General features: G+C 39.6%; 1 non-coding gene across 1 annotated transcript; it reads left to right on the top strand.

Moving 5' to 3' along the window:
* Window positions 1-311: 311 nt before the first annotated feature.
* LOC113873924 lies at window positions 312-416 on the top strand. The gene has a single exon (XR_003505990.1). It is a non-coding gene; the product is annotated as a small nucleolar RNA R71 (small nucleolar RNA).
* The last annotated feature ends 7,217 nt before the right edge of the window (window positions 417-7,633 follow it).

Genomic DNA, 7,633 nt, shown 5'->3' with positions numbered 1-7,633 from the left:
ATGGAGGTGGAGGTGTATATGCAGCAGAATTCTTTTGGATGGATGCCAACTGTTTTACCATAGTAGCCAACTCATCTAGTTTATGCTCCAGCTTGTGTGAATCTGAAGTTTGAATTTCATTGACATTTCTGGACATAATGGAATTTTGCCTTGTAGCAAACTATTGAGAGTTAGCTGCCATATTCTCAATAAGGTTTCTAGCAACTGCGGGAGTCTTGTCAACTAGGGCTCCCTCACTAGCTGCATCGATCATGTTCCTATCCATTGGGTGTAAGCCTTCATAGAAGTATTGGATTAGGAGCTGGTCACTTATCTGATGATGGGGGCAGCTAGCACAAAGTCTCTTGAAACGCTCCCAATATTCATACAAACTTTCCCTCTCCAGCTGCCTAATACCACATATTTCCTTTCTTATTGAGGCAGCCCTTGAGGCAGGGAAAAATTTTTCCAGGAACAATCTCTTGAGGGTGTCCCTACTTGTAATAGAGCCAGGTGGAAGATAATACAACCAGTCTTTAGCCAAATCCATAAGAGAAAATGGAAAAGCCTTTAATTTCACATGCTCTTCAGGCATACCTTGTGGTCTCATTGTAGAGCAAACAATATGAAATTCTTTGAGGTGTTTATGCGGATCTTCACCTGCAAGACCATGAAATTTATGCAAAAGATGGATTAGGCCAGTTTTAAGAACAAAAGGGGCATCCACATCCGGGTATTGGATACATAAAGTCTGGTAGGTCACGTCCGGTGCGGCAAGCTCCTTAAGTGTCAAGTCATTTTCTGCCATTTCTAAAGGTTCAGAATTTAAAGAATGCAGAGAAGAATATATAGAAGATGGAGAAAATGGTGAAGATGGTTCCTCAATATGTGCAGAATTTTGTCTACTAAGGTTCCTAAGATTTCTATGGAATGTCCTATCAATTTCAATATCTGGAGGATATAAATCTCCCGGATTTGATCTGGTCATTCATTAGGAATTATCTATGGAAATTTGAAAAGAAGTAAACTAATGAAGCAGTAAAAATGCAAAAAAATTCAGATGACAATTATGCAGAAAAACTAACATCTAAGTGCAGTAAAATAAAGTATTAACACCAAACAACAGAAATAGAAAGAAATTGCAATTATGGAATGAAAACATGCAACACACAAACACAAATTCTGCAGAATTATGCAGCAGAAACAGGGTAATTGCAGCAAACAAAAATACAGTGTGGTAAACTAAAATGCAGAAATCAGAATTCAAACAATATGCAGAAAACAACAATTGGTTCTACCTAAATGCAAGATATCTCTACTTATCTATGTAACTACAACTATACTAAAGTATTCACAATGCAAAAGTTAAAAGAGAATTCACTAAATATGCAGAAAACGAAAATGAAAACAGAGCAAATAACATTTTTATGAAAAATCAACACCAATGTTCCCCGGCAACGGCGCCAATTGGGTGATGGTCTATTTTAAGGTGTTTAAAAGATTTGTTGCAATTCCTCATCAAAATTTAAACAATTCAATGTAGTACTAGGGTTACCCTAGATTGTCTCCCGTGAACATTGGCTATTAATCTTCATTAAACATGTTGAAGGCATTAATTGAACAAGCAATTAAAATGGGGGGGTTTGTGGTTTCAAATCAAAATAAAGAGTAACAAACAAATGAGTTTAATTAGTTCAAACAATAGAAAGCAGCAATCCTTAGTTCATCCACAAAGATTCTATCCTCATTCCACTCAAGATTTAACATTCATCCTCTCTTCCATGAATTAGGTTAATTTAACAAGCAAAAATCAACCTTATGGTCCCAACGAAATTACGCAATTTGTTAGGCTCTAATCTCTCATCCCAAAATTACGCAACCTTAGAATTAAACCTAGGATTAAGCAATCGCTAGTTTAGAATCTCCTTAAAATGAAATTAGGGTTAATTGAGCAATACCCCCTCATTCACCATTAATTCAATTCAAGAGACAAGGATGAAGTAATTCATGAAAAGAAAGGAATTATATTATCATTAAATTCAAGGAACTCAAGAATCTATGCGAACTTACTAAGGATTACACAAAATTTAGCCTTCTATGGAAATGGGGGTCAAAAACGCAGTTGAAAAATGCAGAAAACTCATTAACATTAATGTAAGAGCAAGAGAAATGAGAAACCAAACCCTAGGTTGGACCCTTGGCTGTCACCCAATGTTGCCCTAAGCTCTGGAAAATATCCTAAATTGAGTAAAGAAGAGAAAAGGTTCAAAAAGTGTAAGAACTCCCCACCCTAATTTGGTAAAAATCTATTTATACTAAAGTTGGCGCCCTCCAAAGTAGTTACTCTCATTCTTTCATAGTAAACACGCGCAGCATCAGTTGGGTTTTGCCTCTCTGGAGTGATTACTATGAATATTCATAGTAATCACGCGCAGCACTGGGACATTTTGGACTCTCTGGAGTTGTCACTATGAATTTTGTTAGTAACTACGCGCAGCATCTTCAATTCTGCATGCTCTGGAGTGGCTACTATGAATACTCATAGTAACCACGCACAGGTTTAGTGGATTCTGGGTTGATGTAGTTGTCACTTTAAGCTTTGAAAGTGATCACCTTGGTCCCTTTGCTGGAAATGGCTTGCTGTAGTTGTCACTATCAATTTTTTAAAGTAGTTACTTTCACCTCAAATTCCTCAAAATCCAATGATTCTTCAAAATAAGCTTGGGAATCCCTGCCACATTATTCAAATGATCAAAACATGTAAATAAACTATATAAATCAATGTAAATTAACTAAAAACTAAGAAACCTATATTATTTAGCCTAATTGGAATATTCATCTTATTTACACTATCTAAGTCTATTCTTTTTTATAAAAAGTAATAAATGATGTATAAAAATTTAGTAAAATGTGGATTCATCATAGGCCAATAGAATTCGCTGTCCAAAACTCTCCTGGCTGTCCTCTGCGGTCCAAAATGGCCTCCTACAGATGTGCCATGACAAAAATACAAAATGTCCTGAAATTCGTGGTCAGGAACACATCGACGGATGACCTGATCATTACAAAATTTCCACAGATATAGATCATCCCAGACATAATATTTAGCATTACTTTTCAATTTATCAATCTGGGATCTAGATGCATCAGGAGGTACAACAGAAGTAACCAAATAATTCACAATATCAGCAAACCAGGGAATAGAGTCTATAGAGTTCAGAGCAAATAAATAATCATCAGGAAAACTATCATGAATAGGTAAAGGGTTTATAGTCCCTTCAATACGACTCAAATGATCAGTAACCTGATTCAGAACACCACTCTTGTCTTTTATCTCAATATCAAACTCCTGCAGAAGAAGCATCCATCTAATCAATCTAGGTTTCGCATCCGGCTTCTTCAGTAGGAATTTCAGTGCAGCATGATCTGTAAAGACAGTTATCTTGGAACCAAGCAAATAAGAACAAAATTTATCTAATGCAAACACTATAGCCAGGAGTTCTTTCTCAGTGGTGGTATAATTTATCTGGGCTGCATCGAGAGTTCTAGAGGCATAGGCAATAACATGAGGAAATTTACCAACTCTCTGAGATAGAACAGCTCCAAGTGCATAGTCAGAGGCGTCACACATCAACTCAAAGGGGAGCTTCCAATCTGGTGGCTGCATAATAGGTGCTGTGCTGAGTCTCCTCCTCAACTCCTCAAAAGCCTCCTTACACGAATCAGAGAATAAGAATGGTACGTCTTTCTGCAGAAGACTGGACAGCGGCAGTGCAATGGTACTGAAATCTCTGATAAATTGCCTGTAAAAACCTACATGTCCAAGGAAAGAACGCACCTCCCGCACAGAGACGGGGTAAGATAGAGAGGAAATAACATCAATTTTCCCCTTATTGACCTGTATTTCCCTCTCAGAAATAAGATGTCCTAAAACTACACCTTCTTTTACCATAAAATGGCATTTCTCATAATTCATCACGAGATTAGTTTCAACACATCTTTCTAACACCCTGGTTAAGCTATGCAGACATGAATCAAATGAAGAACCATAAACAGTAAAATCATCCATAAACACCTCCATGCAATTATCAATTAAATCAGAAAAAAAACACTTAACATACACCTCTAAAAAGTGGCAGGTGCATTCCATAGGCCGAATGGCATCCTTTTATAGGAAAAAGTGCCAAAAGGACAGGTGAAAGTGGTCTTGTGCTGGTCCTCAGGAGCAATATGAATCTGCATGTAGCCAGAGAAACCATCCAGGAAACAATAATGGGATTTACCTGCTAACCTCTCAATGACTTGATCAATGAATGAGAGAGGGAAGTGGTCCTTTCTAGTAGCCTGGTTGAGTCGCCTATAGTCAATACACACTCTCCATTTGTTGGCGACTCTGGTGGCAACCATCTCATTCTGTTGGTTCTACACCACAGTAATCCCAGACTTCTTAGGTATCACTTGGACAGGTGACACCCATGTACTGTCAGAAATGGGGTAGATGATCCCAGCCATCAGTAGCTTGGTCACCTCCTTCTTCACTACATCCAGAATGGTAGGATTAAGTCTTCTTTGGGGCTGCCTCACTGGCCTAGACTCATCCTCCAAGTGAATCCTGTGCATGCATACAGCTGGATTGATCCCAGGAATGTCACTCAAGCTCCAACCGATGGCTTTCTTGTGCACCTTCATGACTTGTAGCAACTTCTCTTCCTGATCCTCCAGAAAGCTGTTGCATATAATTACCGAAAACCTCTGCTGCTCTGCATCCATATAAGCATATTTAAGGTGATTTGGCAGAGGGCTCAACTCCAATGAACTTGGCTGCTGCTCTATAACTGATAATGGAGACTGTGGGGCTGCAGCAGCCATGGATATCATAGAATCTGGATCTGCACCTGCAATGGAAGGCAAAACAACAGAAGATATGGCAGTATTAATCTCAGCACAAATGGAACAAATGCCACTATCACAGGTGCGTCCTGGTAAAGCATCTAAATCTAAATCTAAGTCTAAAAACTGAGACAAGTCAAAATCTAAATTTACAGCAATATCAATACTAGAATCAAAAGCAGAATCAAAATCAGAATCGATTACATGAACTGTATCAAAATCTAAATCAGAATTTCTATCTACTACATTAATAAGAAAAACAGAAAAATCAGAATAGTCGAAAAGCATCGAATGGCTCTCAACTGGATGTCTCATGGCATCAAAGATATTGAAATGAACTGTGTCATCTCCAAACTCCATGGACAGTGTGCCAGTATGGACATCAATCTTTGTCTTCGCAGTCATCAAGAATGGTCTACCCAGAATCAAGGTCGAATTCTCATCCTGCATATCAAGAATGTAAAAATCAGCCGAAAAAATCAATTGGTTAACTTTTACCAACACGTCTTCGAGCACTCCTAAGGGCTGAGCTGTGCTTCGATTTGCTAATTGGATAATCACGTTGGTTGGTTTCAAGTCTCCCAAATGTAACATCTTATATACGGCTGAAGGCATAACATTGATAGAAGCTCCCAAATCCAGCAAGGCACTAGCAAAAGAGGACTCTCCAATTGTGCAAGGAATGGAGAAAGTTCCTGGATCACCACATTTCTGTGGATGGCTAGACTGGGACAAGGATGAAACTAGCTGGACATTCCTCTTCTTTAAGTTCCTCTTATAAGTACAGAGCTCCTTCAAGAATTTTGCATATCGAGGAATCTGTTTGTTGGCATCCAGCAGAGGAATATTAATCTCCACCTTCTTGAAGGTATCCAGCAACTCTTGGTCCATTTCTATTTTCTTTGGTGGAGGAACTCTGGTTGGGAAAGGAAAGGGAATCTGGTGATGTGGTAAATTATCTCGGACTCCCTCTTCACTTCCACTACTTTTACTAGCCTGCACTGGACAATTGGTCAGTTCCTTGCCACTTCTTAAAGTAATAGCACTTACATTACCTTTCGGATTAACTACAGGCTGCGAAGGAAGTGTTGCAGACCCTTGCTATTGTAAATTATTCACTAAAGTTGCTAGCTGCCCAATTTGGGTCTGTAAGTCCTTAATGGTGGCTGAAATGTTCTGCTGGAACTGCAGACTTTGAGTGGCCATTTGACTCATCAACTCCTCCAAGGAAGGTCCACTACTGCTGGGCTGTGTAGGAGGTTGTTGTTGAGTCTGATTTTGCTGTGCAGGCTGCTATTGTTGTCTCATAGGAGGAGGCAGATACTTTGGTTATTGCTGCTGCACAGGGTGATGTTGTGGCTGGTGGTATGAAGGTTGTGCAGACTGCTGCTGGTACACATATTTTTGCTGTTGCTGTGGTGCTGGTGGACCATACCTCAGATTGGGATGACTTCTCCACCCTGGATTGTATGTAGGGGAGAAAGGGTTATATTGTTGAGGTTGCTGTTGATGACTCAGGTAAGGAAGGTGTATGCCTGCTACCAAATGAGAAGGTTGGGCTGTCTCCTACAACTGAGGGCAAGAATCAGTATAATGGTCACTTGCACAAATGCCACACGTCTGCTGGATCTGTGGAGTTGCCTGGCCCATGGCTAATTGCCTCACCAAAGAAGTCAGTTCTGTAAGCTTGTTTTCCAACCTTTGGTTATCAACTGCAGCAACGCTGCTTGTGGATGCCTCATGTACAGCTCTAGTGGTAAGATTCCTGGAACTGAATTGCTGAGAATTTTCTGCCATGTTGGAGATCAAATATCTTGCAGCTGTTGGAGTCTTGTCCATCAGAGCACCTCCACTGGCTGCATCAATCATGCTGCGCTCCATAGGCATCAATCCTTCATAGAAATATTGAATCAAAAGCTGCTCATTTATCTGATGGTTTGGGCAGGTCGAACACAACTTGTTGAACCTCTCCCAGTACTCATATAAACTCTCTCCTTGCAGCTGTCTAATGCTACTAATCTCCTTCCTTATTGCTGCTGTTCTGGACGCAGGGAAGAATTTTTCTAAAAATTGCCTCTTCATGTCGCTCCATGTACAGATTGGTGTTGGCTGCAGGTACAACCAGTCCTTGGCTATGTCACATAATGAAAATGGAAATGCCTTCATCTTGACGAAGTCCTCTAGCACATCCACTGGTCGTATGGTAGAACACACCACATGGAATTCCATCAAATGCTTGTGTGGATCTTCTCCTGCAAGACCATGAAATTTAGGAAGTAAATGAATAAGACCAGACTTCAATTCGTAACTTGCTCCTCCCTCATGTAATTGTGGTATCTGAATGCATAAAGGTTGATGTCCAACATCAGGGGCAGCAAGCTCCTTCAAGGTTCTCTCTTGGTTGTTTGCCATGTTGCTTGTTTGTGAAGTAAACTGACTATAAGTAGTGTTGTGCTCTTTCCTCAATTTCAAAAGCTTCAATCTCGTCCTCTCTATCTCAAGGTCAAATGAATGCAGTATGCCTGGATTAGATCTAGTCATGCAAAGTTAGGGTCACAAGGAACAACACACAAATCCTGACTGCACAGAATCAGTTAACAAAGCAAGTATCATCAAAACACAAGCAATGGTTGAAGTAAGACCATGATAAATCCCCAAATGGTATAGGATAACACCACAAAAAGTTTCAGAATTTTTTGAATTGATCTGATATGGAAACTGGAAGCCTAAAGTCAAGAAAAATAGGTCAATAAATGCTTAAAAA

Source organism: Abrus precatorius, unplaced genomic scaffold (genome assembly GCF_003935025.1).
Source record: "Abrus precatorius isolate BTA unplaced genomic scaffold, Abrus_2018 Scaffold7, whole genome shotgun sequence".
NCBI lineage: Eukaryota > Viridiplantae > Streptophyta > Magnoliopsida > Fabales > Fabaceae > Abrus > Abrus precatorius.
This window is presented reverse-complemented; position numbering and strand designations above follow the sequence as displayed.